The sequence below is a fragment of the Ictalurus furcatus genome, chromosome 28 (genome assembly GCF_023375685.1).
Source record: "Ictalurus furcatus strain D&B chromosome 28, Billie_1.0, whole genome shotgun sequence".
Taxonomy (NCBI): Eukaryota; Metazoa; Chordata; class Actinopteri; order Siluriformes; family Ictaluridae; genus Ictalurus; species Ictalurus furcatus.
This window is the reverse complement of record NC_071282.1, coordinates 18,401,661-18,429,173: the sequence shown is the minus strand read 5'-3', so window position 1 is coordinate 18,429,173 and position 27,513 is coordinate 18,401,661. Positions and strand designations below refer to the sequence as shown.

General features: G+C 42.6%; 1 protein-coding gene across 1 annotated transcript in view; it reads left to right on the top strand.

The window, feature by feature from the left end:
• The first annotated feature begins 8,643 nt into the window (after positions 1 to 8,643).
• Positions 8,644 to 27,513, top strand: part of brinp1 (bone morphogenetic protein/retinoic acid inducible neural-specific 1) — a 115,822-nt gene continuing 96,952 nt past the window's right edge. Inside the window, exon 1 of the mRNA XM_053617699.1 lies at positions 8,644 to 8,774. The gene's annotated coding sequence lies outside the window, so the exon portion shown is untranslated. The remainder of the gene's footprint in view (positions 8,775 to 27,513) is intronic.

The window sequence follows — 27,513 nt, the reverse complement described above, 5'->3', positions numbered from 1 at the left end:
AATTCAAGGCATCGCAATTTTTGGGTTATTTATTTTTAAGTGTGGGTGCACGGTGGCTTAGTGGTTAGCACGTTCGCCTCACGCCTCCAGGGTCGGGGGTTCGATTCCCACCGTGGCCCTGTGTGTGTGGAGTTTGCGTGTTCTCCCCGTGCTGCGGGGGTTTCCTCCGGGTACTCCGGTTTCCTCCCTCAGTCCAAAGACATGCACGGTAGGCTGATTGGCGTGTCTAAAGTGTCCATAGTGTATGAATGGGTGTGTGAGTGTGTATGTGAGTGTGCCCTGCGATGGATTGGCACCCTGTCCAGGGTGTACCCCGCCTTGTGCCCGATGATCCCTGGGATAGGCTCCAGGTTTCCCTGTGACCCTGAAAAGGATAAAGTGGTATAGATTTTTAAGTGCCGATTTTTTAGCGATATAGGATTTTTAAGTGCAGGTAAATTCTGAACAAGAGCCATACACAGACTACAAATGACATGTTCGGGTTTCAGTGCTTTTTTTTCGGCTACGTTGTTAATGATCGGAAAAAAATTCAGTGCAATAAATATGAAAAAGAATTAATCCATGTATCATATTGCACTATTTAAAGATTCTTAAAATGCACTCGTGGACGAATCGGTGGCTCAGCTGAAATGGATTCTGGAACTGAGAGCACGCAGCATGGACGCTCGTGCCCATCAACGAAGCCGTTCTTATAGTGTCGGTGGGGGCACTACACTGTAACTTTCCTTGTCACTTGAGTGTATATTTATTGACCAATAATGTGAATATAGTGTACCGTTAAAATTATGTATGGTACATATATAATTCTAGCATTATATGTACTGTTCCAGGTAAAAGACACACTAGAGGAAAAGATGTACAGTTAATGTTCAGGCACCAGTGACCAGGCAAGGTAAAGTTTAGTGTAGCTCATTGTGTGGCCTTCCTTGGATAGAGAATGATGTCTAGAATAGTGTCTGGAAGGGTTTTCCACTACACCAGCATCAGCAATGTCCAAGAAAAATGAGTACGAGTCTCTGAACTATTGAAGTGCGATCAGATTGAATAGTGATGTGCAACCCGCGGCTCCGGATGCGCTCTTTCACACAGCGGTGGTCATGTAGGAATTTGCTGCAACAGTGCATGGCTGCTTCATTTACTGTCTGCCTATTTGTGGACAATAACGCGGCATTGTATGCAACTCATATGACAGACAGGGCTACATTTGTAAGTCCTGCAAGACCACGAAAGCTGCAATCCAGCAACACTGGGAGAAAGGAAAAGTCTCTGACACAACGGTGCTCCAACTGCCTCACATCAGTAATTTTTCAAAAGAGAAACTAGAGACATGCACTAAACTGCCTGGCACGTTAAGCTTCATTGTATGTACACAACCTCACAAAGCACACTGAATGTTTGTGTGGGTAATGTCTGTTTGCGTTCTCTCCTCGTACTTTTGGGGGTTTCCTAAGGGCACTCCAGTTTCCTCTTCCAGTACAAAGACATGTGTTGTAGGCTGATTGGCAATTCCAAATTGTTTGTCCTGTGCGAATGGGTGTGTGATTGTGCCCTGCGAAGGGTTGGTACCCCGTCCAGGGTGTTCACAGACTTCCCTGGGATAGGCTCCAGGCTCTCTCGTGTCGTTGAGTAGGATAAGCGGTACAGAAAATGGATGGAAGTCATCAGCGTTACAGCTCTGGATGCAGATAGCGTCATTTGCATATCATGTACTTTGTACATTCGCAAATCATCCGCAACACGCTCACATTAGTATGTGTTATTTGGGATTTTAGCCATTCTGGGTCTTTCAGAACGATAGAATGGACTTTAAACGACTTGAAACTCAGACAATAGTAAAAGAAACGTTGAATAATTGAGAAGAAATAACTTCATCACTTGTCTAATCACTTTTGCTAATTGCTTTAGGAAAAGCCAATGAAGTCAGTTGTTTTTTTTTTGGGGTTTTTTTTCCCTCTTCAAAAACATTTCCCCCTAATTAAAAACGTAATATTTTATTCTGTACTACAGTCGAGAGTTTGACATTACACCATCCACGTTAATAGCAAATAGTCTAGGGGAAAAATTCTAAATAAAAATGATAAATTTAAATGTCAGAAAACTTGACTTCTACCGTTTTGTATCACAAATGCATGCTATAAAAGTAGGCTTTGGCAAGGATGTGGTTTACTCTGACCGAGTTTCATGGTCTCGGTGAAAACCGAGATTGTAATGACGTAGGATCTGACCCAGGGGTAGCATTTAAATAATGAAGTAGAGATGGCCGAGAACCGATCTCTGGGGAATGCCTTGAGTAACAATAGAAGTGACAGATTTATGTTTGCGACTGGAAACAAAATGATGTCTGTTACAGAGAGATAGGATCTGAACCAGGAGAGATAAGACTGTTACCAAACTCTGAGAGATGGGAAGAGAGTGAGTCATGATTTTATAGCATCCAAAGCAACAGTGAAATCAAGAGAAGGTCTGAGGCACCGGAGTAGGGCGGCTTACCTTTAAACCATACTGAAACCCAGACACCCCTAAACATATTTAAAATTCCATTAGATTCACTCCTGATGATTTCTTCTTCTACTGTTTGAACGTGACCTTCTTCTTCAACGTGTTTGTAGAAAGGTGGGAGTCTGAATTTAGAATAGAATACAGAATCCGGTCTTCATTTTTCTTCTTTTCGGCCTGTTGAAACTGGAACCGAGAGCGCGCAGCATGGAAGCTCATGTCTGTCGACTGAGACCTATAGCTCGAGGACTGGCCTTCCTTGGATGGAGGATGTGAAGTGTGCAACAGCAACTGAGAGGTTATTCAACTCCAGGCTCGGTATCTGAAAACAAGTGCGGATCAGCCTGTATGTTGGCGTGCGCCAATATAAACTAGCACAACCGTAGTTGTGCGGCTGTGGATCAGGTGGTAGAGCGGGTTGTCCACTAATCGTAGGGTTAGCGGTTTGATTCCCAGCCCACGTGACTCCGCATACCGAAGTGTCCTTGGGCAAGACTCTGAACCCCAAGTTGCTCCCGATGGCGAGTTAGCGCCTTGCATGACAGCTCTGCTAGCATTGGTGTGTGTGTGTGTGTATGTGTGTGTGTGTGAATGAGACACAGTGTAAAGTGCTTTGGAACTGCTAAGGTTAAAAAAGCACTATATAAGTGCAGACCATTTACCAACCCGCAGCACCAAATGTGCTCTTTCACACAGTGCTGTTAATGGCAGGAATTACCACACCACTATGTCAAATTGTATTTAAAGGACCCCAAAGATGACTGATAGCAGAAGATTTAAAACAAAACCGTCTAGCGCATATATCTAAACTAGAAACATGAGCAGTGGTTTGTTCTTCAAACCAAGAAAAAGCTCATACAAGTCAGAACTTGACAGTATGGAATTATATCAAATCCACATTTCTGCCCGAGATATTGTTTCATTGTCAGCTTCTTTCTTGGCCATTTTTTGCGCTCCTTCTTCAATTTAGACAGACGATGTGACTTGACACATGTTGTAGTGCTCTTTATGACTGTCCACGGTGAAAACCCTACTCTTACCCTTAGAGTCGGAGAGGGGGAGCTCATTTAGGACGTACAAACAGCAAAAAACAAGACACACACTTTTATATACGAGAAATTGACAATTCAGTTCGGAAAGGATGATGGCTCTTATGAATCGGTGTGACGATTATTAGAGCGGAAACGATGAAACAGGTGACTTGCTAATGCAAGGACAGATGGAAGCAGTGGTGACGTAGAAACACTCATCACGGAGTGAAGTGAGCGTGGAATTGAGCAGAGAGGAAGCCGCATCAGATTTAGAGATTAGTTCTGTAATAATGATCGGCTCTGAAAGAGGAAAGAAAAAGCTGGCAGGAATTTGTCAGGGGATCTAAAGAGGGGTTCGCTGTAATCGAGTGAAAGAGAGGCAGTGGGGAAACGCTGGAATATTCTGCTGGTTGTGGCTTTATAGATGCTGAGGAAAAAGCCTTCCATTGATCAGCAGAAGAAGGAGTTTGTTAATAGCAGTAAAGAAGATTCTGGGCTCGCGACCAGTTCTATCGATTAGAGAGGAAATGTACGACGGATAAATAGCATTGAGGGCTGTTCATAGGTCAGAACATACACATTTAAGGTCTACAGTGGTTATATAACACTAGGAACGTGTCAAAGTTCTGGATAAACAATTAGCATGAATAAATGATGACAACAGATAACTTTTAATGGCTTAACCATTAATTGTCCGTTTATGGTTATAAATAAGATAACTGTAGTGGTCTTGTTTCGTGGCGGCGCTTCATATTAGCACGTCTGACCCGACAGATGTGACGTGTTTCGAATTTGACGATGGGAGCATCAAAGCCGTCAAAGTTACAAACTCTGATCAGACCAGAGAACATAAATAAAATAGTTGACATAAAATACATGTGACTGGATAAAGCACGATGGAGGATCTGCTAGAGAAGCTGTGATGGTTCTTGGTTTGAAAACTAGAGTCGCCGAATGGCGCTGATAGACACTTCTAATATTCGTATCCAGATTCGGATTTTAATCCTAAAGTGGGTGTGGCCTAAACTAGAATGTTTTTTTTTTTTCCTTCGAATTAAATGATGTATTCATAATATATAATCAGTCCCTCCATGATTTCATGATTTTGCGCTCATTTCACGCAAAATCAAGCGAACTCCGCGATATTCGGAGGAGCTTACAGTTTTTCGGCCGCAACGATCTAAAAACTCTGCGGGATCCTGTACGGACTGAGCGATATATTCGTATTTGGGTACATCCCTATGAGAAAGTGTTGATTACTCTAAACTAGTCTTTGGATGAGCCAAGTAAAGCGCAAACAGTTCTCTTATATAATGTGACTTTTTCATTAGGGCAGAGAAGTTTGGTAGCAATCACGAGCAACAAAGAGAAAAAGAGAAAACTGGGTCGACTACTTTAGTATTTCAGAAGAATATAGAGGGCTCTTGTGCAAAGCTTCAATGAGTTATTGATCAGAAACACACACACACTATAGAACCAGAGTTAAAATGCAGCCCAGAAGAATACATCACGTATATTCTGCCACCCTGAGCGAGTACATGCACGTTATATGGGTGATCATTATACAGCTAAAGACTTAGACGGATTGCGCAATAAAGAAGAGCTTCGTTTTCACCGAGTAATATATAGTTTATACTATAATGCTGCCGTTTTCTTAATCTTCATAACCGCATAGACAGGAGGACAAAAAGCAAACGCAGTAAACACCATGGAGGTTTGCGAACCCGCAGAGAAATATTTTCCAATAAATAAAGCTTAACTGCTTACAGGGCGGTAGTGGGTCAGTGGTTAAGGCTCTGGGTTCCTTCTCAGAAGGTCAGGGGGTCAAGCCCCAGTGCTGCCACTGATGGGCTCTTGAGCAAGGCTCTTAACCCTCCCTGCTCTCGGGATGGTGTATCATAACTGACCCTGCTCTCCGACCCCGACTTCCTAACAAGCTGTGATACGTGAAGAACATTTTTTTATTTATTTATTTTTTTGCTGTAATGTATATGTGACATATAAAGCCTGCTTCTTTTCTTCCTTCATGTTAATCTGAACTGAATTTTACATTTACCGAGGGTTTCCTGTTGGGTTTGCAAAAGATGTGTTCATCATGTATTTAGAAATCAACTCGATTATTCGCTGACCCAGAGTTTTCCCATTATCCGTTTACGTAAGTGAATCACTGCAGTATTGGGGATGAATTATTACTAAATCCAATTTCCCTCCAAATATTAGATTATTTTTTTTATGCAGTAGTGCTCGGTGTGCTGAAAAATAATGTGTTGAACTGAAAGCGTCGAGTACAGACCTAAACCGAGCGGACAGAACCGTTCACGTTAACATGGATACTAGTCCTAGCTGAATTCAGACCAAGTTTAGGGTCCATGTAAATGGACACTGGTGTAGGACCAACAATTTTCCAATGTCGTGTATTCAAAATCGCATTCAAATAACGCGAATTGTTATTATAAACAGCCGCCTGACATTTTTCGGTCAACCTGTGAATAGATCAGTAGCTTTTATTTGAAGGAATCTGATAGATATGGCAACAAGCTGATCCTAGAGGTTCAGTCACCATAATCACCATCTGGATTCACTTCACAACTTCAATGTAACTTGAGATGAAAGATGGCTAGAATTACTCATCGTGCTTGTGGAAGAGAACAAATGGTACTTCGACAAAACTGATGAAACTGCTGATTCCACTTAAACTGAAGGAACACCTACAAAATTAGCATTTTACTGATATATATATATATATGTATATTTATTCATTTATCTCACACAGAACCACTGTCCTGATTCTGGAGTGGGTAAAGGATCCCAGCACGTTTCATCATTCAGGAGAAAAAAAAAAAAACACTCTTAAGGTAAGTCGATATCAGACAACAAAATTTTGCTAACGTTAGACTCGTCAAGGCTGGATGCTAACAGCCTCGCTAGTCTCTTTTGGAGCTCTCTCAGTGAAGACTGATGTATTCAGTTGTGATGGACCCGAAAGCAGAAAGGTGAATTACGTGTTAGTGACGTAATGATAGACGGAGTCAGTAGACCATACGGCAAGTAAAACTTACACTGTGCTACCCCGTCCCATGATTTTCGACGCCGGGAATTCGTTAAATGAATCGACTAAGCTAAAAAGCAGCAGCTAACATGATGCATGTTCTCACGCTAGTCAGCTAGGTTAACGCGGATTAAAGAAACAAACTCCCAGGAGAGGACGACTTCGTGACCACGCCTACTTTTCTTAAAAGTCAGAACGTCATCGGTGAAGGTTTCGACTGTGAGCTTCTTAGCATCAGGTGAGGAATATATTAGCTAGATATGCTAGCATCTTCATTTTCTCTCAGTATTTTCCACTCCGAGGTGACGTTTTGGACGTGGTGTAACGATTTTGTGCTGCTTACATACCTGCTGTGTTCCCGGTACATTCTAAACTGTCCTACCGTCTACCAGATCGCGACTCCGACGATGTGTGTCACTAATATTGGCACCCTTGGTGAATGGGAGCAAAGAACGCTGTGAGAAATTGACTTTATCGTTGAATCTTTTGCTAAAAGAAATTCACAGAAATACTCTGCTCTGGTGGATCTCAAACAATTGCAAACACAGCACAGGTTCATCACACGAATATCTTTGTTAAATATAGGTGTTCAACAATTATTGGCACCCTTTTAATCAATACTTTGTGCTAGTTCCCTTTGCCAAGATAACAGCTCTGAGTCTTCTCCTATGACGCCTGATGAGGTTGGAGAATACATGGCGAGGGATCTGAGACCGTTCCTCCATACAGAACCTCTCCAGATCCTTCACATTTTGAGGTCCACGCTGCTGGACTCTCCTCTTCAGTTCACCCCACAGGTTTTCCATGGATTTCATGTCACGGGACTGTGATGGCCATGGCAAGACCTTGACCTGGAGGTGTGAGGTGAACATGCTAACCGCTAAGCCACCGTGCTTAGTGTGCATTTATTTTTTGGATAAACCTGTGTTTTAAGACTGATAGTATTCTTAGTCCGTGACCTAGCGAACCAGTATCGGGATGCATTTGTTGATAGAGACTCCAAAGCACTTCTGTAAGTCGCTCAGGATAAAGGCGTCCGCCGAATGCCATAAACGTAAACGTGACGTGTTGGCAAGTGTTCGATATCCACGAGAGCAGAGTATTTTTGTGAAATTTTTTTTAAACAAAAGATCAAAAGGTTCAACAATAAAGGCAACTTTGCTCATACTTACCAAGAGTGCCAATGTCAGTGGAGCGTACCGTATATCAGTCACATTACCACGACGCAGATTACACACCAAGTGTTTGAAACGTCATTAAGGAGTATGTGTTTTTATTTATTTATTTATTAAAAATTTCCTATGAATTAAAAAAAAAAAAAAAATGGCTCCAGGATGAAGAAGTCTGACAGGAAGTGCATCAGGATCATCAGCAATGCATTTTCTGATGGACGTCTAAATGATCCTGGCTTTATTCTTTAATGACTGGTTGTCAGTCTGACATGAGTTGAATGGGAAGCATGACTCCTCTACGGCGAGCTTGGGTTTCCCACTGACCGTGTTGCGTTCTCATATTTCCCTGAGCGTCTGTGCGGCGAGAACTACGACAACTCAATTTGTGCTGAATTTAATCTCACCAGTAAAACCAGAGAGCGGTGCTATACAAACAGCATATGTCATGTTTAATAATTGTGTCTCTCTCACTCTCTCTCTTTCTTTCCTTTCCTAAATCTTTCTCCCTCCATCACTTAGTCAACCTCCGTCACTTTCTCACCTCCCATCCACTCTCTCTCTCTCTCCTCACCCCCTCCCTCTCTCCATCTCTCTCTCTCTCTCTCTCCCTCCCTCTCTCTCAGCCTGATGTAGCCCAGTCCCTCCCCTCACTGTCCTCCATCTCCCTCCTCTCCTCTCCAGTCCGTTTCTCTTCAGTTCCTTGCGCTTGCTCTCACTGAATGCACCGGCCGTCTCTCCTCCTCCTCCTCCTCCTCCTCCTTCTTCTTCTTCCTCTACTTCTTTTTCTCCGCTCTTCTCTCTCGGATATTTTCCAGTTTCCATCTGTGTCCGTACATCCGTATCTCTGGCATCTCCCATCACCTCGCTGTGCGTTTCTCCTTCTTGAGCATGAGAAGAGTCGCTCTCTCCTCTGCCCTCCACCAGCATGAGCCGAGCACAGGGATCTCTGAGCGCAACTTTCGCACGGACGCATTAAATCGTCGTCCTGGAGCGCCGTTCTTCATCACAGGAGAGAAGCAGATTTAGGTAAGTGCATGCACCTGCACACATACCTGGATGTGTGTGTGTGTGTGTGTGTGTGTGCGTGCGCGCGCGTGCGTACATGCCCTTTGCATCGGTTGCATTGCAGTTGTGTATTAGTTAGGCTGTAAAGACGATGCACCAACAGCCCCTGCAATGTGTCCTTACACTCACTGACCATCAGCAGCTTTTTTTCCCCTCTTTCCGTTCTTCAGATTTGCAAAACCATTTCATTTTATTTCGAAAGCTTTCTGATAGTTTGCATGCATGATAGGCTCGTAGTGGTGCATGGATTTGTTTTTAGCCCGCAGTTCGAATATATGCGTGTGTGTGTGCGTGCGTGCGTGCGTCAGCGCGCGCTCCAAACAAGCGATTAAAACTGCAGAGAGAGAGAGCGAGAGAGCGAGCGCGCGCGCTATGTTTTCCGTCCACGTACCGCGTTTCTCGCGTTCATAAGATCAAAACAGCATCCACCACAATATAAAATGCAATAACAGCATCTCGTGCCATACACGCGCTCCGGTGTGCGACGCAAAAGCATTTGCATTAAAATAGAAGAAGAAGAAGCAGAAAGAACAAGCCCCAAACTTGCATTAAGTAGCTTTTTGTGCCCGTGCATGTAATTATGACAAGCAAAAATGTACGTGCATGAGATCAGGGACGGGAAGTTGCACGAGAATTTTTTTTTTTTTTTTTCATACGCCAAAAAGAAAGTGAGTAAGAAAGAAAGAAAATATAGCCTACACTAATGCATCAGTGCAAATGCATTAACATTCTAGTCGGTACACCCAGCATGTCAAGCATGCACGCTATCGTTATTTATTTATTTATTTATTTATGTATTTATTTGTTGAAATCTTCTCTCTCACTCCTTGCTCTCGCGCGCGTTTCTCCAGAAGCATTGCAAACTCGTTTGCATCGACGTGTGTAACACTAGAGCGATTTGCACGTGCGACACCTTTCAAAAGACATTTCCAGGCTGCGCCTGATAGCACGTGCAATACTTACAGCCGTGCATTCGTGCGTGTAGAACATGCTACAGGCGTGTGCACTCGCACGCACATCACACATTATAAGCACAATACTGTAGCACAAGTAGCGAAATCCTACATATTGCACAGCTCAGCTCTTGCACATTATAGAGCGTGCATGCGCGTCCCCGATGATGACCGGCGGGGGGCGCTGTCGCACTTTTTGCCTCCGATGTCACATTTGACTTTGAAGGCTCAGTAATTGAGTGATTATGATGGATGCGTCCCAAAAAATACAAATGGCCGAGTGCGATTCTGGTAAGGGCCTGCGCCAGAGAGAGAGAGAGAGAGAGAGAGAGAGAGAGAGAGACAGACAGACAGACAGGGGGTATTATTATTTATTCATGGTCATAAATGTAAATTACGGATGAATCTTTGAAATGATTGCACAAGGTTTTCCGTTTGTTGTTACTGATTGTTACCACCGCTGATCCGGCATCTCGAGTCCAGCACAGGTTGAAAAGGTTAATTATCGGTGATGTGGGTTGAAATTGGAGGACATTTCGACTTAATTTGTGTTTCACACCCGGCGTTTCAGCTTTACAGTCATGCTGAGTGCTGGGAGAAAATGCCAGTCTTGGCTTTAGGCGAACACCTGCCTCTCTGTGTCTCGAGTCCATACAAACGACCCCTGAAAAAAAAGTGAGAGAAAGACAAAGTGTGTCTGTGTGTGTGTGTGTGCGTGCGTGTGTGTGGGACGGCTTAATGTTCTCTGGCTAGCCATGCTGCATCTGAGTGATGGATTGACTGCTACCTGCTGTTGCCACAAACCTGCATGAAGAAGTGGGTCCATTTGGAGGTAACGGCCCGGAGAACACCATCTTCTCCGAGGTTCATCTCTCGGCGCCAGGCCTGGTCCTGAATATCAACAAGCAGCCTGCTTTGGCAGAGCGAATAATAAGCACTGTCTTGCATTGGCAGGAGGCAGCGGGTTTGTGAAAGGGATTGTGGCTGCAGCTGGAGGACTTGGCGTCCCGTGGAAATGGCGCCTTCGTGTGTCCTGTGTGGTTCGCCTGTTTGCGCCGGGGTTTATGGTGGAGGTTTTTTTTTTTTTTTTTTTTCTTCTATAAACGTGCATGGCAGATTAATGAGTACGGCTGTTGTGAATGTCGGCGTTCCAGCTGATCTGTTCCAATGAGCTCCTAAATGGAAGGTGATTGGTGAGCATCATTAGGGGGCTTGGCGCAGAGCTTAAGGCGTTCATGTGATGTAATGGTAAATGAGGAAGGAATGTACCGAGGTTCCGAGTGTGGGAGGAGATCTGTCGTAGGTATGTCGTGCATCTTGTACGAGTCCACTATGTCTGTTCGTTATTAGAACCACTTTCCCATTATTCCGTGTTTTGGCAGAACTGAAGAAGGTGATCCTAAAAATTCCCATGAAATGGAAAAACAAAAAAACAAACCTGCTCCTCCAGGTGAGTATCCTAATCCATAAAGGTAAATACTGCCCCATTCCTAGTTTCATCCTTTCATGCCTTTGAGCCACTTTTCTACGTTGACATATCTTCATCCAACCAAAAATCCCCTCTTCTCCCGCCTAGAGTCACATATATTTCACGTTCTTTTGATCGCCCCAAGACCTCAAGCAGATAGTCTTACACATCCCCGGTCTGCAGTCTCATAACTCTGCTTAGCATGTCAAAAAACTCAAGCCTTGGGATTTATTCAATACTCCAGGAAGCCCGGGAGGTAACACAGAAGTGAGCCGAATGCTATTTTTACTTCGTGTCCCATCCTCTCTCTCCGATTCTGAAGACTGCAATTCGAGATTCGCACGAGTCAGCAGGAAAGACAAAAAAGAAGGAAAAAAAAAAAGTCTTCCTGCCGAACCGAGGAGCCGGGATGGATGTCACGGGATCAAATGGTAAATGAATCATCCTGAACGCTTGCAAAATTAATTAAGACAACTGAATCAATCCTCCATGAGCTAAACATGACGCAGCCTTCCTCGGGGAGGTTTTGCAGAGGCTGAAAACTCCGACATGACGATGGCAGCTGAGGAGCAGGAAATTATTAGTGAAAAGATGCTAAAAGCTCACGCAGGGCTTAAGAGCAGATCATTGCCGAGGGATTTATGTTGTGGTTAAGGCACTTAGGCACTTAATGGGATGTGGTGATGAGGTACTGGGTTTTATGAATTGACCCAATAGATGCGTAGACACACACGGTACGTCTTTCGGGGTTTTTTTATTTTATTTCTATTTCGTTTAGACGCGCTATGGTAACTGAGAATTAATAGTACTTCTTTAAATGCTTCTTGGCTGAGACGTATCAGAACTTTTAAACTTCGCCACTCTATTAACTGCCGGTTCGAATGCTGAGAAGAAGACAGGACGAACGAGAGAGAGAGAGAGAGAGAGGTGATATAACTGGACAAAAGCAATTACTGAAGTAATAAACAATACAATTTGGCGGTAGCCATCGCGGACAAGATCACGTTGTGGTTCGAGTGGCCTCGGGAAATGGAAGGCAATTAAAAATATTAATGAAAAGCCGCCATTAAGTCTTAGAGGCCGTGGCGTTTATTATTTTTGATCTTTGCTCGTTTTGTTCTCGGATAATCCGTCCCATATTTGAATTCTTTCCGGAATGAGTCAGACCGGAGGCTTTTCTAGTGTGGTGAAGTTCGTTTTCGGCGTTACGCAAAAACACTTCCATGCGAATGAACCGATGGTTTGTTTGAGAAACGCCTCTGAGAATGGTATTCGATTAAGCGATGGATTAAATGCATTTTCTATGAGGCAATAACACGTTCGTAGTTATGATGATGAGTCCTGATGAGATGATTTGACTCTGTGGCACATCGGCGTCCAAATGAAAGCAACAAAAATAAACTTGTATAACTCGCACCAACATTTTGGCATTTCTCAAGCAAGATTTGCTAATCTGACTTCCCGCAGATCATCGGTCCTCATTTCAGCTGTTTCCCCAGCCTTCATCTCTGCACCTGATCCCACGTTGACCTTCAAGCTTAGGGAGATAAGGCTACTGACTCAGAGCTCACAAAACTCACTGAGCACGCTCCCCTGACAGCCAATCAGACCAACAACTTTGTGTAAGTGCGGGGGGAAAAAAAAAAAGCTGTGGAAGAAAATAGTTTTGATTACAATGCACTTGGCAGTGGCGAACGAATGCAGGTCTACAGAGACGGAGACGAGTGTTACTGAATACTTGGCCACCGTTCTGTCTGATATCCATAAATTATTAACTGCTGTGGTCATTTGCAGTGATTAACCTCAATAATTCATCTAGTTGTGTAATTGAAAGAATCGAAAGGCTTGAATGAAAGGCTTCCAGGGGATCACAGACCCATATTTGTTCCGTGTTTTTTAAAAACACTGATGACAAATTGGAGGAACCGGTCCCCATGATCGATGGTACAATGGCCCACCAGCTGGTCCGCCACCGTACGAGGGTGCTAGGATTATTAATAAACAAAGGCAACCTGTAGGTGTGGGAAGAAGGGAGGGAGGGGGCGGGTGTTCCTGCCAGCTGGCTCAGTCACTTTCCAACCTCGTACCCACTCCTCCGCGAGAAAACCATCCAGCACCTGCCAGCCGGCTGACAAATGAAAGCCTGCGTTCACAAATTCCACACGTGTCCTTGCGCCGGACTGAATTTCCCTAGTTACATTTGAAAAGAAGTCATTCCTCACTGGAGTGGGTTTTTTTGTTTGTTTGTTTGTTTGTTTGTTTTTGTTTTTTCATTCAGCTTCAGCTTCATTTTTCCTTCCATCTACTCCCCAGAATGAAAAGCGAGATAAAAGGCAAACGACCGGTCCCTTGACAAAGGTGATCTCATCCCCCTCGATAAGTACTACTGAGGAAGCTTGAGCCGGAAGGCCTAGCTCAAGTGTGCCGCGAATGTGGGCTTAAAGGGGGGGCTTATGTACCTTGTTCCTCCTCCTTGATGTTCAAAGCTGTGCAGCCATGGCTCTATTGATCAGCCAGAAACATACAACAGACGAGAAGGCATGCTTTTTAGCTCCTGGTAATGTTCATCCTTGTTTTTTTTTTTTTTTTTTTTTTTCCAGATCAGGCAAACAAATTCAGCTTTGATAATTGGCTTAATCCAGGCAGGCTGGCGCATGAATATTAAATGGCTCGTTATGATCAGGGTCGAGACGCATCGTCTTATTAGAAGTCCTCGTTGGGAGAGCTCTCGGCAGTGTTATTTTTCCGACAGCAGGGTTGGAGGTGGTGGGCTGGATGAAGAATGCTTAATGTAGTGGACGGCACAAGCGTGACTCAGCATAATGCCGTATCCTCAAGGAGCCTCTCCACAGAAACAACCACCAGCGCTCAAGATCTCACCCCTTCTCACCTCCCCTCCTGCATCCCCCAAGTGATAGGGTTGATCCTGGATCAGATCTACATTTCTGCTTCGAGTGACGTTCGGGTAAATCACGGAGCCCAAACACTTGAGTGATGAAAGCAGAAAAGAATATCGAGCGTGCTTTTCGTCCACGAAGAAATGGCTCCTTCGTAATCACTGGTGGTACCTGATCAATTCATAAAAAAAAAAAAAAACCCCTCTGTGCTTTGCACTTGGAGAGCCACTTTGTATCACTATACATACGTGTGTATATATACTTTGAGTTGACCTCAAAGTCAAGGGCTGGCTAATATTTCCGCTCCGAATGAACGAGCCTTTGATCTCGGACCATCGTGCTCAGCGTCAGTGACTTTTTACCGCAGTGTATCGAGAGGCTTCAAAGCGGAGAGGACGGAGGCTTCAGAAAAGTCCCATAGCGGGTCCTGCGTTTCAAACCACAACGCCGGTCGGAGTAGAGGAGAAAAATAAAGAGGGAGAGAGTTAAAAGCAAAACCACTCCACGGAGAAAGAGAGAGAAAGAAAGTGACGTCGAGCCTAGTAGAGGTTCTGCCGTAGCAGTGTGTGCTCGATTTACCCGTAATTACCCAATGCTATTTCCTGTGTCTCGCCCCCTGCCTTTGAAAAAGAGACCAGCCATTCTTTAATCTTGTCACTTCCCCTGACTATGGAGCAGGAGGTTGGGAAGTACCTATTAGAGAAAAGAAATTGCAGAGGGCCCTCCTTTTGCCCCTTTCCTCATGGCTCGAGGGATGGGATGGAGGGGAAGCAGAAAATGGAGGGCGGCAGTAAAGGGAGAGAGACGGAGTAAGGGAGGGAGGAAGAAAAGAAGAAGGGTGGCATGGTGAGCTAAAAGCATAGAGAGCCTCTGAAAGTGCAGAACGCTGCTGAGAGTCTCAGTACGAGTTAGTCTTGGGTTTCAAGCCAGGGAATACCGCTGAGCTGTCATCACCAAACCAGGAAGTGATGTAGGAGGGTTTTTGTTTTATTATTATTATTATTATTATTATTATTTATTTTTTTACACAGCACTAAGCTCGAGCCCTGGGGAAGTCTGACACACCGAGACACTATTATATCGGGATTAGCCGTGATTGATTATTTACGGGATATTACGAAACGAGAGATAGACACGCTCACTTAGCTTTTCATAAAAACGTTACTGGAGCCAACGATGATGCACAGAGTCTTTTTTGTTCTCTTTACAAGCAGGATATAAACAAGTGTCCGTGAGCCAAGTGCCATTTTATAGGTTGTGGTTTAGATGTGCTACTTTTAGCAGAAGAATTGATACGTCTAGCGTCCTGTGAAATTCAAGTACGGAGTATTGCCAGTCATATGAAGGCAGTTTTGGCAATGTTAACACATCGCACTGCCGGAGTTAATCCGTTTGAATGAGTCGATTAGCCGTTCCATGATTTTCTCCATTTTTTTTTTGATAGTGATATCAGATCTCTTGCTATTGGGCTACATCCGATACTCATCCACTGAGCAACTGTCTGCAAGCCTCTGTTGCTAGGTTATGTGAAACACCAGTAGTGTGACGGGGCCAGGCTTTAGGACAAGGGCACCACGGACACGTATTCACACTTACTGGCAGTTTAGGAAGTGTGCTAGGACTTGTGTTAGCTCGCGATAAATCACCACACAAAGCTGGCCGCTCAACATGCGGGACCGACACGGGCTCCTCTAGTGTAGAGCATTATGTTAAAATTCTGATAAGCATTTTGCTATCCATCTTCACTCTGGCACGTCCCATAAGTCTGCTGCTCGAAGGCAGTGCATTTATTAAGCAATAACACAACAACATCACACACTCAGCAAGGAGTCTCCAACTAAAATAGCGCCGGTTCCTCACTTGTGCTGATGGAGGGATCGACTCCCTGGCTCAGCTATCCGAGCTGATTTAATGGAGCCGTGTTCAGATAAATCGTTACCTTCCGGAACGCTCTTATGCATTTTTCAGAGCTAAGCTGTTGTTTCCTCCACTGACTCTATTTAGGCTGCAACACACACATATCAACAAACAAATCAACTCGATGGAAAATTGAACGGGAGAGTTAAAACCTCCATGTTTGAAACATTAATACCGCGCAACACGGTGAATTGCCCCCCCCTCCCCCGCCCCCCGCTTTTGTTTCATCAAACATCCTGGACGCTCCAGCAGCACAGGAGGGGTGCGCCGATTGTCTAAAACTCTCCGTCCGGCATTTTTGCACGGCGCCGTTTCTGATACCGGTTCTGATGACAACCTGCATACGGATGGCAGGGGCGTAGACTGAAACTTTCCCCAGAGGTGCGATATTGCAAAGCTGAGCACGTGCCCAACATGTCAATGATGCAACGTGGAGGAAATGTGTACCGCTGCCATGTTCGACAAGGAAGAAGTGCTGTTTCAGCTAAGCCGTGCACATAAACACACACCTCCTGCTGCAAGTAGATTATCAAATATCCCATCGGCGACGTCGAGCCGCACTAGTAATGAGTCAACAAGCCAAGATCTTTCAAACAGGGCAAATATTCAGGCCTGTCTAGAAACATACCGTATAATTATTATTATTATTATTATTATTATTATTATTATTATAAGAAGAAGAAGAATTTAAAAAATGGTTGCCATAATTCAGTGTACTGGAATTGCTCCATTCATATAAACGATGTAGATACAATATTGAATATTTACCAGAAAATTAAAAGGATTTTTATTATAATTACATTGACTTGTGCACTAGCTTTCAACACTATCTATCTATCTATCCATCCATCCATCCGAAGAGCCGAGAGTCTCACCGTGCTTCCCTCGCATCGGAACGTTACTCCACGTCTCATTTGCATAATGTTATGATGTTTCGGTGTCACCTGGCCCCACCCACTTTTCTTCGCTAAAAGCGCTTCACTGTCGTTTACAATTATCTTGTCATGGTAAACTCAGGTAAACATAAACACCCAGGAAACACAGCCTCCTCTCGGTCCTTCGCTCCTCATACCTCTACACACTCCAGAACACACTGGTTGTGTGACGGAGTATTAAGTTACAGCTTTTGATTTCCCTCTATAACAAAACTAATTTGGTCTCTTCCTCTGGATTACGTCCCAGCCGGCTCAGAGGGCAGACACGGACCTCTCGTTAAAATAACTCTCTGATTGCTGGGATGAGGAGGGGGGAAAAAAAACGACAGGTCGTGGTGCAGGATCGTTTGCTTTCGCTAAAGGTTTATGACTCTGCGCTGATCCGGTTGCGGCTCGGCTTGCATATTTGCTTCATGAATAATTTAGCGACGAGTCCTCCCTCGTAGCCGGGGTAGGGATAGACGTTTTATATTTTGCTGAACACTGACTACAGGAGACATTTTGTGTCTTGTTACGTGATTGGCTGTTTCTTTCATAGCACACGAACAGCTATAATAAAGATTAGCATTCCGTGTACAACAGTTCAGAAGCGTTATGTAACGCGAGTGTATGTATACGGTGTAAAATTTCCCATATTGATTGATTTGGGACAGCCACAGCTTTCATGGTCGTACTTTAGCATTAGAATGAAACAGACTTCAAGGAAAAGTCCGTGTTAAATATGTTCATAGTGAAATATTTGTGATGTGTTTAGCGATTCTGGTGATCTGCTGATTTGTTGGTTGGTGCTGTATTTTTGTTGTTTCCTTGAGAAATTAGCTCTCTGACGTCACAGGACGACATTGTTATTGGTAGAGCTGTTACATGGTCTTTAATAGGAGAAAATACGTCCAGTTTGGCTCCTAAATACAAAATAGCAAGAAGTTTTTTTTTTGTTTGTTTTTTTTTTCTCATTCACCATTTTCACCAGAAGTAGTGGAGAAGTTACAAACATTGGACTCAGATTAGTCCCAGAATGCAATGCAGCTATACAACACAGTGGCGCTGTGGCTAGTTAGTGATCTATGAGGTAACGAGCATGGAAGTTAATGTGTTTTTGCAGAGTGTACAGATGAGGAGGTGATAGAGTTTAACAGAATAAATGACTAAAGCGCCGCCGCATCGCTCTCTTTAGGTAGAGATGAAGCGAGGTCTAAATCCCACTGCACTGCTATAAAAAGGTTGTTGGGTAAAGAAGGATGGAAGTAGCTGAAAATACTGTGCTTGATGAACCACATGTGAAATAATGGGAGAAAAAAGCCAAATAAAGAACTTGCATGTAACTCACTGCATAGGATATTCATTTATCCTGCATTCATTTTCTTCTTCTTTTTCTTCTTCTTTTTTTTTTTTTGTTCATTTTCATGGGCGCCAGTATTTTGGAGTAGCATACGTATGTAGCATATAAGCAATATAGCGTTGTCTCTGGACTTCACCCCACATTTTGGCACAAAAAAAGAATAAGAAAGGTGAATAAACAAACAAACAAATAAATTAATGAATACATTATAGATGTGTAAATATATATATATATATATATATATATATATATAGATCAATAGACGGACGGGCAGACAGACAGATAAATGGATGGACAGAGATAGACAGATAGATAGACAGATAGATAGATAGAACAACTGATAGGTAATTATATTGATAGACAGACAGACCGACAGATAGATAGATAGAAAGATGGACAGACGGACAGACAGACAGACAGACAGATAAATGGATGGACAGACAGATAGACAGACATATAAATAGATAGACAGATAGATAGAGCAACTGATAGATAATTATATTGACAGACAGACAGACCGACAGATAGATAGATAGAAAGATGGATGGACGGATGGACAGACAGACAGACAGACAGACAGATAAATGGATGGACAGACAGATAGACAGACATACAAATAGATAGATAGATAGATAGATAGAAAGAACAGTTGATAGATAATTATATTGGTAGACATACAGACTGACAGATAGATAGATAGAAAGATGGACAGACATATAAATAAATAAATAGATAGATAGATAGATAGAACAATTGATGGATAATTGTATTGATAGATAGACAGGTAAACAAACAAACAAACAAACAAACAAATAAATAAAACAATTGACAGATTATATATAGATAAATAAAAGATAGATAGATAGATAGATAGATAGATGAACTGATAAATAAATGAATAAATAAATATAGGCAGATACATAAATAAAACAATTGATAGATGGCTAGATCATAGATAAATAGATGAATGGATGAATAAATCAATCAATAGATAGATAGATAGATAGAAAGAACAGTTGATAGATAGTTATATTGATAGACATACAGACTGACAGATAGATAGATAGAAAGATGGACAGACAGATAGACAGACATAAATAAATAAATAAATAGATAGAACAAAAATAGATAGAACAATAAATAGATAGATAAATAGATAGATGCATGAATGGATAATGAAACAATGCTTCATTAACATCGCCTGTCACTCTGTAAGATGCGAACACGTATGCTAGCTATTCATGCTAACATTGTTTCCGTGTGTAAGGTGAAGAGAGTGTTATCTTTTGAAGGACGTGTTTACAGCAGGCAGGAAGTGTTTCAGGGAGGGAAATTAAAATTCGAGGGGGTTCCTGTTCATCTCTTCATGTTAGCGCTGAGCTACACGAGCACATCCTGCTGCTTCGCTTTTGTAGCAGTCAACCTCCAGCAAACAGCCAGTAGCGTTTGAACTCGTGGATTTTACACCTCCACAATCTTCCTGATCCAAAGTTGCACAACGGGGGACCTTTTGTTTTCGTCTCCGCGGCTGGGTGAAGCGTACAAATATTTCCTCTCAGGTTTAGATCCTGAATGAATTGGAAGCACCGCTCGTGTCTTAATACGCGTATGTTAATGAATCCTGGTTTTCAGCTTGTTTTTGCACCTCTTCACGCTCTTCCTCCAGCAGCCAGCAGAATAGCACATTAATAGAAACTGTATTGACATGTTAACGAGTTAAAGTGTAATTAATGTGTGCATGTGCGCACAATCGAAAGCATCAATGCCACGTAATGCTAATGCCTGAAGCGTGACGTTGCTAAAAATATAACCTCGCTGGAGCGGCTGTGGTTTTTACTCCACTTTCGTTCCTACAGCGATGCAGCTAATTATCCTGATCAACAAGCACACAAATATATCATTATTATCATTATATTTATATATATATAGAGTTTTATTCCTCTTTTACCACAGCAATTTGCCGGAAATTAAACATTTTATTAAGCAAATGATGTCACATCCTGTTTTTTTTTTTTTTGATTTTCCATGAAAAAAAAATTAGTTCCTGTTTTCACTTACGTTATAGCAGCTCTAAACAGTTGTCCCCTCCCCGGCCTCTCTTCTTTCTCGATCTGGAAGGTAATCTCATGTTACTGAGAGACCGTGACGCGTACTGTAAACTCGTCTGTCCTGAAGATGCCGCAAAGTGTAAAGTTAACACTGTAGACTCCTTCCATAAATGTTAAACAAACATCTCCTTACAGAAATGTACTACGGGTAGTCGTAAAAAGAGACTTGAGTATGGAGAGATCAGTTCTGCGAGAGATCAGATCGTTGCTCGTGTGCTGAGATCCCGAGATATTCTGAGAGTCTCAGAAGGAAAGATATATCCTCGTCGCTTAACGCTCCTGTTTCACACTGGCCTTGAGAAAGCGGCGAGTTTCCCGCCCTCGAGATTTTGGCATCGCTACTTCTATCTGCTCAAAAGCAAAGGCGAACTGTTAATTATTTGTGTCCCCGATGGAGGTGGAGATGATGATCATTATCCAGGGGAGTCGTGGACACCGGCGTAATCACCGCGCCGAAACCCGTCCAGCTCTCTGAAGCGCCCAGGGGTATCGCGGGATGGTGCAATGAGAACGAGGAAGAAATAACACGCTCCGATTTCATCACAAAGCTCTGATTTCATCACAGTCGCAGCAGTTTTTTTTTCCTTTTTATTATTCGTCGATTCACAAGGAACCATCGGTACAGCATCAGTCTGACTCGGAAGAGGGTCAAAGGTTCAGTTGCACTCGTAGTGAAGACGTTTGTTGTGTTAGAACTTCAGTGTTAAGCGCTAATCAACGTTTTTTTTTTTTTTTTTTTTTACAGTCACGTAAAGATTAATGGCTGGATATTGTGTAAATTCTATAAGAAATAGTACATGAAGAAAAGCTGAAACGCAACGAGGAGTTTGTTTACGGTCGATGTTGCACTGCTAGCAGGCAGGTGTATGTTTATAGCTATAACTTAAAGCTATGTTAAAACTTCCCTGCTGAAAAAAAACCCAATAGAAACCATTTTAGAATTTGTAATGGTTTTATAATGGGAATTGTATTGGTTTTAATGGAAACTGTAATGGCCCCTGTGGGTCTCTACTGGTAATTTTGTTGACTTCTACTGGTTTTATGTTATATCTAGTGTATACCACTAAGGACCAGTAATGGTAATGGTTTTAATGGTTAGCTGATGGTTTGTAATAGTATCTGTAGTGGAAACCATTAGAATTTTTTTGCGATGGGTTCTATTATTTTTTTTTTTTAGCAGGCGTTTTATGTGATCAGCGCAAGCCGGGCTAGTTAGTTGGCCGACACGAGCTAGGAAATTGGAGTGTCGCTATGGTTACGGTGTGCACATTGCACGAGCTGCATTTTTCCCAACGCAAAAAGCACTCCAATTTGACTCCAATGTGAAAGCAGCAGAACTGCCGTACATACGAATTAAAGGTGTGTAAATGTCATCTTTTGTCTTGACTGTCTCTTTAAGAGCTGGTGGTCTTTCATGTCAGTGCTAGAATTCAAAGTAGAGCGCTAGTCTTGTTTTTGTCCTACATACAGGCATCCAGACGTTTACTTTGGCAAATCCGACGGTGTGACGCGTCCAACTCGAATGAAAACATCCCCGCAATCTCTGCACATTTCACCACGCAGCAGTAAGTGTGTAAATGTGGGGTGTACAAGTGTGTTGAGTCTTTCGCAACGCTTCGTCTACGAGCAACCGAGAGCGGCGCACGGGCTTATACGGCCATCTGCTTCCTGTCCCTGCGGATCTCTGAGATTTATGGAACCCCGCTGTTTCCCATCATCTCCTGCTCCGTCATGCAAAATCACACGTCAGTATGGATCGTCTCTTCATCCGAGTCCTGCGATCGAGAGTCAGACGTTTTGGTTTGGAGACACTTGGAAGAGACAGGAAGTGGTGGATGAACAGAACGACGGGGAGGAAATGAGGTCAGTGCTGCTTTTCAGGAGAGGAGAGTAACACGGGCACATAATGAAGCAGCAGCAGCCGTGGGATGGAAACTCCGCTCCTCGGGGTGCCACAGGTCCTGTCTCCTGAGACGCATGCATCTGCTCCGCTTCCTCCATCAACATTGACTGCGTGTGTGTGTGTGTGTGTGTGTGTGTGTGTGTAAGGCAGGCGGCAACAACAAATGCGCCTGAAAGCCAAAGGCTCAGTACTAGCACGTACTAAATAATGTAAAAATGCTGAGCAAACATTTGTTTCTAGGCCAGCAGTATGATGCATAGCATGGTGCCGCAAACCGGGTTACGAATTTAAAACGGCTTGTGTTGAGGATGAAAGCAAGTGGCGTCTTATTACGAAGTTTTTCAGAGGACTCGTCTACAAATCTAGGGCAAGGATCGCCGAACTATGGCCCACTAGCTCGCTTTAACCAGGCATCACGGGCAGTAGTGGCTTAGCGGTTAAGGCTCTGGGTTACTGATTGGAAGGTCGGGGGTTAAAGCCCCAGCACTGCCGACCTGCTACCGTTGGGCCCTTGAGCAAGGCCCTTAACCCTTTCCGCTCCAGAGACGCTGAGAACATTTTCCTCCCAACGAACTGCAAAATAATTTACCAAACCATGCTAACTATTTTACAGCTTAGCAACGTTTAGTGTGTTTCCTAACCCACAGCCATGCCGTAAATCTGTAAATCGGCAAACGCGCGATTCCGATCGGTCAGAAGGTATCGTTCACTTTGCTACTAAGAGCGTGTTCGTATCAAAGCGCTCGTCTTAATACGTTTTCGTTTCTATAGTGACGGCTCATTCACAGGGACGTGTACAGCGGACGTTCCACAGAAACGGATTTTTAAAAAATGCTGGTCATCGTTGAAATGGCGAAGTTTTCCACCATTAGGAGAGGTTTATTAGGTGAGAACAGGAAGTAACTGCTTTAAATGTAACCATAAATGGATAAAAAAGTCATCACATGTTGTGCTTTAATGAATTAAACAAGATGTTTCGGATAGTTTTATCTTCATAAAGAGGTTCTTCTTTTTGGAAGCCTTTCCAGTATCAAAATACTGTGTTGTAGGGGTCTGTGTTAAACATTTAGTGGAATCTCAAGAAGGATGCACCTAAAGTACTCTTAAAGGTTCTAGATTTACTGTGTTTTTTTTAAGGTATATGCAAAATTTCTTACTTTTCTAGTTTCCATTTTCACAAAAAGGTTTCAAGTAGAACTCCTTTCAGAAATCTAGAACTCTTAGGCACTTCAGGAACCCTCGAGGAACCGTTGAGGAACCATGTTTTGCTCCAGTCTTCCCTTTCAAAAAAAAAAAAAAAAAAAGCTTTCAGGTAGAACACCTTTCAGAATGCTGGAACTGACAGCAACCTAAAGACTCCATAAGGAACCTTTGAGGAACCATTTACTTCTTATGTAGCTCAAGGCTGAAATAATAATAATAATAATAAAAACAACATGTTCCACATATCAAAAAAGTGGACGTGTGGTGTGAAAAACCCTCGGAATAATGAATCCATTAGTATATCGGTTTTCCAACACGGGTACTACAGAGAGACGTGAAGAAGATCTGCGTCCGTGGAAAAGCTACAGAAGAAGCGTGGCTTCAGTCGGTGCTGTCAGTCTTTAGTTTGCCTTGATAATTTCCCTGGCTTGATGGAAATGAGAGAGAGAATAAAAGCCAAGCGATTATGACAGTCATGAGATCGAGCGTCCATCAAACACCGGACGCTTTACCCAAGGGTTCCTCCACTGTTCAAAACAAACCAGTCATTTGAATAAAGTTCTGTTTAATAGAATACATCAGGAAAACGGATCAGAATCACACGAGGGACATCAATAACAAGGAGCAACAACAACGTTTTACTGCGGTTTATCATTTTATATTGTAACGTATAATCCCGTATTACCTCAAGTGTGTAAATATTAGGAGCGCTTTAATCCCAATCTCTATTAGACAGTGAATACAATTAAAAAGAAAAGAAAAGAAAAAAAAAAGGCCACCACAGTACATATTATGGGCTTCGTGCTCTAAATTCTCTTCTTCTTCTTCTTCTTCTTCTTCTTCTTGCTCTTGTTCTCCTTCTCCTTCTTCTTCTATTTGTTGTTGTTGTTGTTGTTGTTGTTGTTGTTGTTGTTCTCCTTCTCCTTCTTCTTCTATTTGTTGTTGTTGTTGTTGTTGTTGTTGTTGTTCTTCTTCTTCTTCTTCTATTTCTTCTTCTTCTTCTTCTTCTCCTCCTCCTTGAACTTCTTCTTCTTCTATTTGTTGTTGTTGTTGTTGTTCTTCTTCTTCTTCTTCTTCTTCTATTTCTTCTTCTTCTTCTTCTTCTTCTTCTTCTCCTCCTTGAACTTCTTCTATTTCTTGTTGTTCTTCTTCTTCTATTTCTTGTTATTGTTATTGTTCTTCTTCTCCTTCTTCTTTGTCTTCTTCTTATTGTTCTTCTTCTTCTTCTCCTCCTTGAGCTTCTTCTATTTCTTGTTGTTGTTTTTCTTCTATTTCTTGTTATTGTTATTGTTCTTCTTCTCCTTCTTCTTTGTCGTCTCCTTATTGTTCTTCCTAATACAGCAAATGTGCTGGTAAAATTAATGATTTTTTTTTTAAAAAAAATACAATAAAAAGCGGATAAAATGAGCAGTGATTTGTCATTTAAATGAAATAAATACAGTGAAATATTAAATTGTTTTTACAATTTAAAACAAAGTAAATACTTGAAATTAAATAGTAATTAAGCAAATACTACTACTACTACTACTACTACTACTAATAATAATAAAAAGCAATCTACAAAAAGTAATTTTTTTAAGCAGCATTTTAAAAATATATTAATCGGAGATGCTTGATGTAGGTTTAGTGAGAAGAAGTTCTGAGTTTTATGTGCTAAAAGACCAGTATATCATCCTTCAATGAGTCCATTAATGACCTTCAAAACAGAATTTTTTATTTAAAAGAAAAAAAGCTCAAAGAGGCGACTTGTTCAAAATCGACTCCACCGTTTAACGATAAAATTGGATGTGTAGTGTATTGTCTAAGAAGACACTCGCTTAAAAATGGCAACAAATAAATCAATAAATGAATAAATAAATAAATAAAATGGGGTAAAATTGATTAGGGATAAATGACCTTTTGTTTAATTTGATTCTCTGCCGTCCGGCTGTACCTAATTTATACGAATTACCCACGGCAACACCTCGACCATCCGAGCCATCGGTCCTGTTCGGTCGTTCGGGTCGCATTAATTACTTTTTGGCTTGGTGACAAACCTCGTCGTCTTAAGGTAGGAGCAGGACACAAAAGGTCCAAAAGCGCTGCAGAGGTCTTTTACTTCTCCATCGATCTCCGTGTGGATGACGATAAATTCTCTGCGAGACTAAATGGAAACAATACGTCAGCCCATTAGTGAATTGGTTTGTTTTGAAAATCGCTCATCGATTGTGGGCTCGGCTGATTGGGCCGAGGTCGGTACGGGGATTTAATGATCCGCGCGGCATAGTAGACTGCTGAGCCATGACTTCGGAAGGTCAAGGAGCAGAAGGGAGCAGCTCGGTCTTGAATGAAGCTACGCGACACGGCGCGAGCTAGGATGCTCTCGGGTGCTGGTATTTCAAGATGGCGCAACCTGTTGTGATGTTGTTTTTGTATTAGATGTATTCCTGACTGTTCTCCGCTGACCTCTCTCATCGGTGAGGTGTTTCCGTTTTGATGTGAACATTAACTGAAAGCTCTTGACCCGAATCTTCATGATTTTACACATTGTGCTGCCGCCACACGATTGGCTGATTGGATAATTGCTCAAATGAGCAGGTGTGTAGGTTTTCCTGAGATATATATATATATATATATTTTTTTTTTTTTCAACGGCGCTTTTTTCAACGACAGAGCGAAGTGTATCGTCCCAAACTGGCATAGTAGTGCACTAAAACGTCTACTTAGAACAGTAATGGGACATGCTGTATGCTGTACATGCTGTATGCTGTTACAGAGACGTCTTCAATTAAGAGACATGGCCATTTTTCACTGGTGTGTAAAACAGGTCGAGGGTTTATTTTTATTATTTTGTTGCAGCAAGTATTTATATTATAAATACCACCGAGGAAGAACTACAAAGCGTTTAAATAAGGTTAGTAAGTATATAACTAAGCTTTTCTTTAGACACAGTTATCGTCGCTGTCCTATTCCCTATCTCTCTGTTCACACACACAGACACACTCTCAAAGCTCGCGCCGCCGAGACGCGCTTTTCATTTCCGTCTGTTGTCGCGGAGCGGATTAGGATTCGGACACGCACCCGATTTGTCGAAATCGTTGGAACGGAAGCGCCGATATTCTGCGCGACTGACGGATCTGCTGTGTTTGAAATATAAAGGTCAAATATGAGATAAAAAAAAAAAAGCCAACATTTTGTTTAAAAAAAAAAAAAAAACACACACACACACGAACATTACGTCGTGAACAGATCCGTCTGGAGAATATTTTATACACGGGAGCTTCGACAAGAGCTTTAACCGATGAGCGATCGATCATGATAATGAAACCTAGCCCTATCTTCATTTTAAAGCCTGTATGATTGGTCAAGATGGTGCTCATTTGTGGGCGGGAACTTGTACTGGATTGGTGGAGCTCGTTATTCCTGACCGTGCGTCGTCGGAAATGTAATATATCAGTGTTGGCGCATGTTCAGTCGACTCAAATCCATGTCATGCTAGAGTAGCGGAGCTGACTGAGATTAGAAATGTTAGCCAAAGACCTGTTACTATTAAGGTAAGATAAGATACAGTATAGTCTTAGCATGATTAAACTCCACCCCCTTCCCTATACAGTGTTGCACGGATAAAACAGGAAGTGGATGTCAGATATACAGGAACCGAGTGCTTATTTTCTCCACAATCTCGAGGTCACTTGAATCCCCTCGATACCCAACATGACATTCGCTGTTCTGTGTGTGCACTTCCTGTCGTGACCTTTACCTCCACCGAAACAAGACAAAAATACCGCACTCGACACTCGGTGACTCGACGACTGTGACTCAGAAGCACGCCGGCATTTGCAGCGGCTCCCTAGAGACGACCGTCCTGAGATAAGCTTCTTAAAAGCGCTAATTTGATGCATCCTGTCGGCTTCTCCCAGCCCTAACGTTCGCTCCCGGCGGACCACGCGGGACACGACGTTCAATACATCGCCACAGAGCGAACGGGGGAATCATGG